The sequence below is a fragment of the Molossus molossus genome, unplaced genomic scaffold, assembly GCF_014108415.1.
Source record: "Molossus molossus isolate mMolMol1 unplaced genomic scaffold, mMolMol1.p scaffold_m16_p_4, whole genome shotgun sequence".
Lineage (NCBI taxonomy): Eukaryota > Metazoa > Chordata > Mammalia > Chiroptera > Molossidae > Molossus > Molossus molossus.
The window spans coordinates 102,872,865-102,883,731 of NW_023425377.1; the positions used below are offsets into that span (position 1 = coordinate 102,872,865).

At 40.6% G+C, this 10,867-nt stretch overlaps 1 pseudogene; it reads right to left on the reverse strand.

Moving 5' to 3' along the window:
* Positions 1-1,010: 1,010 nt before the first annotated feature.
* LOC118643976 lies at positions 1,011-2,236 on the reverse strand (annotated as a pseudogene).
* Positions 2,237-10,867: the final 8,631 nt, after the last annotated feature.

Here is a 10,867-nt window from a genome sequence, read left to right on the forward strand (position 1 = left end):
AAGACTTTCATGAGTCAACTTAAATTTTATAGTTTTGTGTGTTCTCAGAACCCTTTAGAAGACAATTTGAAATGGCATTAGAGATGATGAAAATTTGAGAATAGAACATAGAAATCAATAGTTAATAGATTCAGATCAAAACACCAAACTATATGCTATTGTTAAAGAATAAAATCCCAAATAAATGAAGACGGGTACTTCTCAGTGTTTAGCAAAGCCTTGCACAGACCAGGTGTTGAGCAAGCATTGCTGGGATAAGGGACAAATGACACATCTTTGACATGCCTGTCACTGATAACAGCCCTGTCTTGGGAGAAGGGCAGGGCCCATGGGATTCCTGGCCTGCTCAGCCAAATCCTTGGGGTGCCTATGCCTCCTTTCTGCCAAATAAAAGATGGGGCTATAAACCCTGACTCTCTTTTGAATTTATACTATTTATTTTTAAAATATGTAAATATGATTAAAGATCTGAAGAGCCATAGTGCCTTATAAGGAAATGTCTTTAAAACTGTATAGGTGCTCATGCACCAAGGACAGAAATAAGGAGGTTAAAGCTGTGCCGTTGTGTTTTTCTGTTCAAGATTTTCGATGTGTTTCTAATGCTAAAAAAGCACTGGTGCCCACGTAACCCTTCCCGCTGAAGAAGCCTTATGCAGAGTAGTGAGTCCACCTCTCCAGAGTACATCCTAAATGCACTTTTGGCCTCAAAGGATGGCATGTGGCCTGGGCTTACCCCAGGGCACACTCTGCAGGGGCAATGCTGAGTGTTGCTATTTTGCTCCTTGTCCACCTTTAATCCACATCTTATCTTGACTCAGCCCAAGAACAGTTGCTCCCAGAGGTGAAATCGGTGTAGGATTCCTTTGGTCCTAAGGCCTTCTGACATTTATTCAAGAGTAAATGGTGACATGAAATGATTAGGAAAAACCCATTCTGCAGTGTGTCCAACCAGAGCCTGTTTCGTCCCAGGCTGCATGAAGTGGGGGCCACCCAACCCCCACCCCAGCGTGTCATAGCTCCACCTTGACCCCTTCTATAATAGGCAGACCTATGTGGGCACCCGCTTCTTATACTCCAGGTAATGAAATGTCCTCTTCTGTTTGATCACAAAAATCTCGCCACATTGTCAGAGCATAGCCAATGCCACAGATGGGGCGGCGCAGCACCACCTGGGTTCTGATGCTCCAGGAAAACCACCCACCACAGGAAGGCTCCTGGAACCAGGCACACACTCCACTTGCCATCAGACTATGGGTTCTTGTTTTTCATTCTGCACCACATGGTTGAAATTGCAACCAGCTGTAAACGTTGCCACTTTCCTCAGAGATTCTCCAAAGACCACCTTCAGCAGGCCTGCGCCACTGATGGTCCAGGTGCTCTGTTTCAAGTTCTGGCCAAAAGATATTTTCAAGTGTGAACTCTATCCAAGAAGAAAGAACAGCTACCTTTACTCCAGACTAATTCAGGAGAGAGGAATCCAAGAATAGATATTTGGGATTATTGACTACTGTGACTAAATATTCAGAACACTGGAACAATGACAGGGAGGGAGCACATACACCTGGAAGCCACTGGTTTCATATCCATTTCAGGGACCGAAATCACACTACAGGGAAAATCCTATGCGGGCCGTGGAGGGTGCACTAGATTTGACCAGCCAAGAGATCTGGCTAAAATTTAGCAGGACCCTGCCACAGAACACGAAGCCAAGAAAGCGAGCTCAGATGGAGATCTGGTAGCGCGTGGGCGGCCGTAGAGCTGCAGCCCTCGCTGAGCCTGACTAAGCAGAGCGCCAGTGACGACGGACTCTGAGCCTCGGTTGGCCTCAGCTGGTCCCTGCCAAGGGTCAGATCCAGGTCAGGTGTGGAGAGCCCCCATCCCGGGAAATGGGAAGCAGCCGGAAAGGGAGCTGCCCTCCTTGTCCATCACTCAAGGCACGTTCCTGGGAAACCTAGTTCTAAACCATCCACAGGCGCCCAGCTCCTGGGTAGGGTTTGGTCCCTGGCAGGGCAGCTCCCTTGCTGCGATCTATTAAAAGTCAGCCCTGGACACAAGAGTTTGTCCTTCCACGCGGGGGCGGCGAGGAAGCGGAGGGGGGCCAGTGGTGGAGTTCATCCTGCTCCCACTCTTATCCAACCTTCCACAGCTCCATGGGAGTTGTACGGTGCAACCTGCTGGGAGCCCCGGTGGGAAGGATGGGGATGGGGCTGGGGATGCGGATGGGGCGGGGCAGCATTCCGTCTGCCAGGGGTCCGGTCTCTGCTCACTTCCCCTGTCCGACTCCAAGGAGGCTTTGGCCCCCGCTGGGATAGGGAACAGAGGGGGAGCAGGACTGGGGGGGAGGGGCCGGACCCTTTCCCAGGGGGTTTCTGCATGTAAAAAAGTGAAACCCAAACACACTTTGTTTCCGTGATCCCAAAATTTAAGTCGTCTGGATCCCCAGAGCCATATCTTTTTTTCCCCATTCCTCTCTTAATTCATTGATTACTCATTCATTAATTCATTCATTCAACAAATATCTGAGTTACAAAAAGATATTAAACAATGTTAGGCACTAAAACTACAAAGCTAAGACATTTGTGAGATATTTTCTCTCTCTAGATTCTCATGATATCACTTTCGTACCAACTTTTATAAGTGAATTAGCAAATAATGTGAACATCTTCATTATTCTTGTACACACTGATGCTCCTTATTTGACTATTAGTGATTGTTTAAAATATTAGGTTTGGCTCAGCGGTTAAAGCGTCGGCCTGCGGTCTGGAAAGACCCGGGTTCGTTCCCGCTAAAAGCACGTACTTCGGTTGCAGTTTGTCCCCGGCTCTGGTTGGTCTTGCGGGTGGCAGCCACTCGATGTGTCCCTTCATGTCGATGTTTCTCTCTCTCTCTCCCTTCCTCTCTCTCCCTCCCACTCTATCTGTACAAAAAATGGAAAAATATCCTCAGGTGAGGAGAAAAAATAAAATAAAATATTAGGTATAGTCCAATCTTCCTAATGTTTTATTGGAAATGAATATTGTGACTGGATTTTGGTTTTATAATACATACCATTTAACCCCTTTAACTAGAATTAAGAAAGGTTTTCTAGCCCCACTTCTAGCAATTTCTTAGGATTTTACATCTTAAAGATTTGAATGAAAATTTTATCTCTCACTTTTCTTTCTTTACCTAGAAGTTCCCTTCACCGCTAACTCCTTCCTTATAAAATTCACACATTTCTGTGAGCCACTTCAAATCCTTTGTAGAAAAAGGATTAGTATAAATAATAAAACTGTCAAGAGTATTTCTTGGAGAACAGAGGTGAATATAGCTCTTTTTACAGATCAAAATATTTAAGTTGTTTTCCATGGCTGGCTAACTTCGTGTGTGTGTGTTTTTTTAATCTCAAATACAATTCCATAATTAAATGCTAAGATCTTAAGTTACTAAGAGTGTGGCATAGTCTCCATCAAATGTCCTGCAAATAAATAGAAGAATAAGTGTTAAATTTTCTCAGCAATTTATCAATTGATAAGTATCTAATGAATATCTGACATCTTCAAATAAGAATTACACAAATTGTGATAAATAAATAATGATAAAAATAAAAGTGGGCAAGGCAGTTTTTTTGAAGTCACACTTCAAATTATATTTCCTGATATCAAAGAATTTGGGGAACAAAGACTAATATTTTTCTCACTGAATTTTGAAGAAACTAATAATATTTCTGTAATAATTTGTTCCAAGTCAAATAATATTTTATTATAAAACAATTTAGTATAGATTAAAATATTGTAGATGTATTAGTCACATTTAACACTACAGTGTTTTAATTGGAATGAAATAGACCTTTAATGCACGTTCTAGATGCCAGTTTCCAGCTATGGGTTCTTGTAGTAGACCAACTCATTTTTGGTCTTCAAGGTACTTATAAAAGTGGGGATCTTGTAGCATTAACAGGAGAAACCTTAGTAATATTTTAAAAATATTTTTCTGTCTAACTGGCTGGCATTTTGAAGATTATTCAAACAAGGGCAAGAATTCGACAGGAGGGTAAGTAATGAAAGTTTTTCCCATGGACAGGCCTCAATTTTATATTGTGATCCTCAATAAAGGAACTGGTATAAATTAGGGGGGGATGCTAAGGAGACTTCCATTCCACGTAGTAGGTCACTTTAAGTTTCAGGGACCATGCAGAGGAACAAGGCTTGTTGGTATAAATCACTGGAAAGAGCAAAGCTACAAGACATGTTATCTTTAGGTGACCAAACAGAGACATAAGGTCCCAATGAGTAACCTGAAGAAATTATTCATAAATTCAACTACAAGTTTCTAATTTTTCTGAAAAATGAGTTTAAATTGTGCCTTCTGGGACAATCTCTGGTGTTTGTTCGTGAATAACCTAGCATTTGTTGAAAAGAAATATGTTCATTTAAAATGCTGAAGTCAGCCCTGGCTGGTTTGGCTCAGCGGTTTGAGCGTCGGATTGCGGTCCAGAGAGACCCGTGTTCGGTTCCCGCTGAGGGCGCGTACCTCGATTGCAGTTTGTCCCCGGCCCTGGTTGGTCATGCAGGTGGCAGCCACTCGATGTGTCCCTTTCACGTCGATGTTTCTCTCTGTCTCTCTCTTCCTTTTTCTCCCTCCCACTCTATCTGAACAAAAAATGGAAAAAAATGTCCTTGGGTGAGGATAAAAATGAATACAATAAAATGCCAAAGTCAAAGCACCAGAAGCACCAGAAATTAATTCAGAAAAGCATGTATGAAAAGTTAATATGGGCTATGAATGTAGCATTATACACTGAACTGAAACTTGGTCAGTACTATAGATTGAATGTTTGTGTTTCCCCAAATTCATATGTCAAAATCCTAGTGTCCAGTGTTGTCCAGTGTGATGGTATGAGGAACCGGGTCCTTTGGATGGTGCTTAGGTCAGAGGGTGGAGCCTTCATGAATGGGATGAGTGTTCTCCTAAAGGAAACCCCATGAACTCCCTGCCCCTTCTGCATGTAAAGACACAACTAGAAGCCTGCGACCCAGAAGAAGGTCCTCACCTGACCATGTTGGCACCTTGAGCTTGGACTTTCAACCTCCAGAATGGTGAGAAATAAGTATCTGTTGAGTATATGCCACCCAGTCTTGGTGTTTTATTAAAGCAGCCCAAGTGGGCTAAGACAGTCGGTACCCAGGAATCACAGCAGAATGATTAGACCTACAGTAGCTTCTTTAGACATAAAATTGTAAAAATCAGATTTTTTTCATTGGTTGCTTTATAGTCATCAGCTCAAGACTGGTACCCCCAGTAAATACCCACCCCAATTATTGCTCATGATAAAACAATAGAAATAATAAATAATAATGATGACAGCAAAATCTAACACTTGCACATCCTATGTGTCAAGTACTGTTTGTTTTAAGTCCTTCCCACATGATGTTAACCCAAGCAATTCTAATAACAGACTAAAGTGCTGGTATTAGTCTTTTTTATAGAGAGGTTTATATACTTTCCCAGCTCCTGCATTGTGAAGTTAGAATTCAAACACAGAAGGTTTCCCTCCATATTCTATGCCACTATTTTCCCAAAAAAGATCCATATGATTTAGACTAGACAGTTAGTTAAGCTTGACAATCTGTTAAGTAAGTTTAAGCCCAATTTTTTATGGGGTTTGTACAATTTTCATTTTTTTTCTTTTTGGTACGTGCCCCTAGCAGGAGCCAAACCCGGGACTCTGGTCTGCAGGCCGATGCTCCAACTGCTGGGCCAAACCGGCCAGGGTGGGTTTGTACAATTTTAAAACCAAAACTAATGTACAAATTAAATACAAACAAAATAATGCTACCAAAAAATTTAAATTAACAAAATTAATTCATCCAGAAGGTGTTATTTTGCTAAACCTAAACTTAAAATTGGTTTTACTAGTAAAATGATGTCACCCAAGTCCACTTTTACATTAGACCAGTCTCCAAATCGGCCTTTAATAATACCAGTGCAGGGCTCTGCGTGAGTATGTTATAAACATTGGTAGAGTTAACCTCATGCTTTTATTTTCCAGAGCAATTACTATTCTTTTTAAAGTATAGGACAAAGCACCAGTCAACTTTAAGCAGCCCACTTCAGTGTTTGTGGTTTCTGAATGCACACGTGCTGCGGATTACATAGATAAGAACGGGATAAGGGGTAGGAACTATGGCAGGGCCTTGCAAGGGGACAGATGGCCAGCATGACCAAGTTCTGTCAAAGAGGAAGGTGCGTAACGGTAGACACATGGTGGGTAACCAAGGCTGTTGATTATGGTATATAAAACCATGACTCTTGATTTCAAGAGCAAAGTAAGTTTTCCTTGTCTAATATGTCTTATTAAGGGGCTGCTTCAGCTTTCCTTCTGTCTACAAACATGGGATCCACCAAACACATTCTCTCAACATGACAGGCCCTGACTGCCATAATGCAGGCTTGGTTTGGTTTTATTTTTAATCTGACAGGTCTTTACTACTAAGAATGGGTGAGGACACATTCTCTCACTCCTTAGCTCTATTTGAACTCTTTTGAACACTTCCTTTGTATAGAACATTGTGATGTCAATTGGTCCTAATGTGAAACGGCCACATCTGTATCAGTAAATACAAATAAATTTTGTGGCAGTGTCAGGTTGAAAATGATTCTGATGATCATTTCTTTTCTTGTTTAATTTTATAATAAAAAATAAAAGGTGAAAATTCTTAGAACAACTCCTGGACCCACTTGAATATTTTCAGAAACTCCCAAGCACAGGTGGAAAACTAGGAAATGGTAAGAGGCATATGGAACAAGGGTCTAGGATTGTCACGGCAGAGGCACCGAGAGCAAAACAAAACGGACTGGACAAAGAATGCTAAATTATTGGGGGAGAGATGAATAAGGATAAACTGAAAGGTTTAGGTTAAAACAAATCAACCTGAACAAGGTTTCGTAGTTTCTCACACTCAACATGGCAGTATTGCTGAATAGCTGTTTTGCCCATGATGATGTATGTAGCCCATGTATACAAATATGACGCTCCAATTTCTCCTCTCTGACCATCCATTGTTAAATGATTTTCTGGGATGGACTGTGTCACTTAGAAGGACTGGAGGGTAAAATGTTGGCTCAAGAACAAAGGGCATTCTTTGGTCTCTACAACGCATCCGAACTGACTCACCTAATCCTTGACTGCAACAGCTCATGCAGAGTTCTAGGTCAGACAACAGGAAGAGGTGCAGGAATAAGGAGACCATGGAGAAGCCACATCTCACCTTTGTTCTCTGTGTTCAGCCTTCCTGGCTTTGGGAGCGGCTAGCATGACAGATTGAGAGCACGCCACCAGCTGCAGGCATGTGCCTCATTACTCGGGAAGCATAGCAGAAGGGTTAAATGCTTTGGCTTCAAAGGGAGAAGTTTTAAAAAAATACAAAAACAACCATTTTCTGAAAAAATACAAAAACAACCATTTTCTGAAAATAAAGGACCAGATCTTTGGTTGCCTGAGGTCTACTGAAAGTTTAATCATCCATTTTACACGGTCTACAAATGAACAGAGAACCATCTGGGTGAGCTGAAAGGGGTAACACTCATCCCCAAATGACTCCGTCACAGCCACAGCTGGCTTCAGCGGTGGGAACAGCAGAACACTTGAATTATAACTGCAAACAGATTTTATTAGTAAGAGTATTGCAGGTGATTGGAGCCTTACATTCCTGAAGATAGTATTGTACCTTGGCTTTCATTTGGGCACCAAGAACCCAGGGCAGTGACTTGTGGTCAGCCTGGCACAGGGTGTCAGAAATCCTTCCAGGAACATTTCTCCCACCCTTGATGAAAGATTGCACTTTCCATAAATTATGGTACCTCCTTTTCAAATCTGAAGCAATGGCTTGTCAACAAAATCTTACAAATGTATGAGTGTGCATGAGAGAGCAAAACGGGGAGGACTCAGTGTGCCCTCAGTGAGTGGGAAAGAAGTCGAGGAGCATTTATGAAATGACTATAAGAGCAGCTGACCATTTGGTAAATGCAGACTGAGGTTACTTAGCCAAGACTATCATTAGAGCTAATGCAGTACCCCCGTGGCTTCATTCACCCCAAAATATATCAAATACAGCCCAATGCAGTCAAGTATTTACTTACTGCTGCTTCCTCCACTAATGAATTTAATAGGACTTGCAGCTCCTGTACCTTTCAGTTCTGAGAAATGGGACTTCACACAGCTTAATTACTACTCACCTTACTGAACACGCACTACCATAAAACGTGGTGGTGAAACCAGCCTCAGTCACAAATATTCTGACCGCTGCCAACTGAGGTAATTAGTGGTGGTTCCAGTTCTCTGCAACAAGTGGCCATGTTCCCATGGACTAGAAAAGAGGCTCAGCTCATGACAGCATGCTTGTGGGTATCACGCCGTTCTCTGAATGACTTGGGATTAACTTCTTAGTCTCTAAAAATGCATTAAGATTGGTATTTTCCAACTAAAGTGGACTGGGATGATTGTATTGCTTTAGTTAGCTTAAAATTAAGAGTATAAATTAGTAAGCTCATAGTTTGATGTTCTCTTGCTTTAAATAGTTGACAGGCAGATTCAGTGCTGAAAACCTCATTTATTGACAATGAACCAGTACTGTAAAATTATATTGGAGATAAAGTACATATTTTCTATGGGGTTATGTAACTCTAAACTTTTAGCATTGCTATTGACATATACAATATAAAGGCTAAAACATAAAATAAACCCTTTTCTACTTTTTTAAAACTTTATATTGGGATAATGAATAAATTCTATTAATACTAATGACTTTCGGGCATTTATATTCCATCACAGAAACAGATGTACAGATATAGATATACATTCTAATGCACACAGAACCCCAAACACCATTTATTTTTTGCCAAGGATGTACGTGTCTTTTGAAAAAAAAAAGATGTTTCTGAAACATGTACCTGTAAAGCAAATTGTTTGGAGTGAATCAAGTATATTTTCCAGGTTGAAGTTCTTTCAAACTAAAGAGATAAATCAGTCGAGGCTGAAAGGGGAAAACAAAACTGGGCAGTGAATGAGCAACTTGGTCAGGTCACACTTCAGAAGGTTAACGGCAGGTGCTCTGAAGTCATATCAGCCTGGCTCTCCTATCAGCTGTGCTACTTTGATGAATTTACTCGACATCTCCTAGTCTCAATGTCTTCATCTTTAGAATTAGATACTAACTCTTACTTGATATGTTTTTGATAAAGATTAAATGAATGTTATAAAAAATGTAGCTCGGAATTTTACACGTAGTATGTATTTTTAAAACTGGTACCCATTAGATTTACCCAGTCAAAATTAATTTCACAAATATGTATTGAGGTCCATTGTATGCCAGACACTATGTACTCAGTAAGCAAAAAAAAAAGCAAACATGGTCTGTATTTATTATTTTAAAAAGCATAGTGCTAACCTTCTTGAGATTTCCAGTTTACTAGGGGGACATAACAATTAATCTCACAAATAAGTTTACAATTTTGACTGTGAAAAGCACATGACATTGTAAAAGCATGTAACAGGGGAGATACATTAGTTAGAGAATAGCCCAGCTGGTGAGGCTCAGTGGTTGAGCGTCGACCCATGCACCAAGAGGCTGCCAGTTTGATTCCCGGCCAGGGCACATGCCTGGGTTGTAGGCCTGATCCCCAATGAGGGGCATGCAGGAGGCGGCCAGTCTATGTTCTCTCTCATCAATGTTCTATCTCTCTCTCCCTCTCCCTTCCTCTCTCTAAAAATTCAATAAAGAAAAAACATTTTTTATAAAAGAATAAAACAATTTCTTGAGAGAGTGATGATTCACCTGAAACATGAAGGGAAAGTAGGAATAGATAAGGAAAGAGAGAACAGGATTTTCCAGGCAGTATTCCGAAGCCTGGTGGGCAGAGGACACACCGCTCATCGGCAGCTGAGAAGCCACTGGGAGAGAGGGCACACGGGGAGCGGAGGTGCAGCCCTGGGCAGGGCTGTTGTGAAAGACCCTGCATGTTCTTGTCTTTATAAGGTCTTTGCAAATATGAAAGTAAAAAAGATGTCATTACTGACCACTAGAGCTGCAGAATTGAGAACATATTCGGGAAGAGAGAGAAAGAGAGAGAACTTTAGAACAATTGATTTCCTGAAACAATTTATCTCAATCAGAGTGTCTCAGACTGAAACAGATGAAGGCACAAAACAGTACAGGAAGTGAAATGAACAAAGGGGTATTATAACTGGATAGGTTTTGAGATCAGAGTTACAATACCACAGAAATAAATGGGCTGAAAGAATGTACTCCATGATGAATTCCATAAAATAAGCTGTATGGCATCTTGCATTTCTGCCATTATAGACTCCCTCAGCATTTCCATTTAAATTCTGTATTAAGCATTAAAATTCTCCATTACACATCTGGCATAAAGCAAAACTAAATAGTTTGTTAAAGGATTTTTGATTAGTGTTGCGATTCGAGTTGATTCATAATTTCTTATAACTTGCTTCTGGTAGATTAAAAACAATATTATAATTTTGGTATGAATAAAAATGAGGATCTGAGCATGAAGAAGATGAAGATATTTATACATCATTCAAAAAATACTTTAATATAAGTAACTCAGGCTTAACAATAGATACCAAAATATATGCTAGAAGTGTTCCACTGATCACACTTAACAAATTTTCATCTCAACTAGGTACCATTAACACCCCCAATATCTTCAGGTTTAAAAAAGTAATGAAGGTAAGGTATACATTTAGAGTAATATGTATTTGGTTTTCTTCCATGCTCAGGTAAAATGGGTACTTAGCAAATATTAATAATGTTGGAAATCATGAAAATACTGAATCTAAACTTTTCACCGCTCATAGCATAAAGTC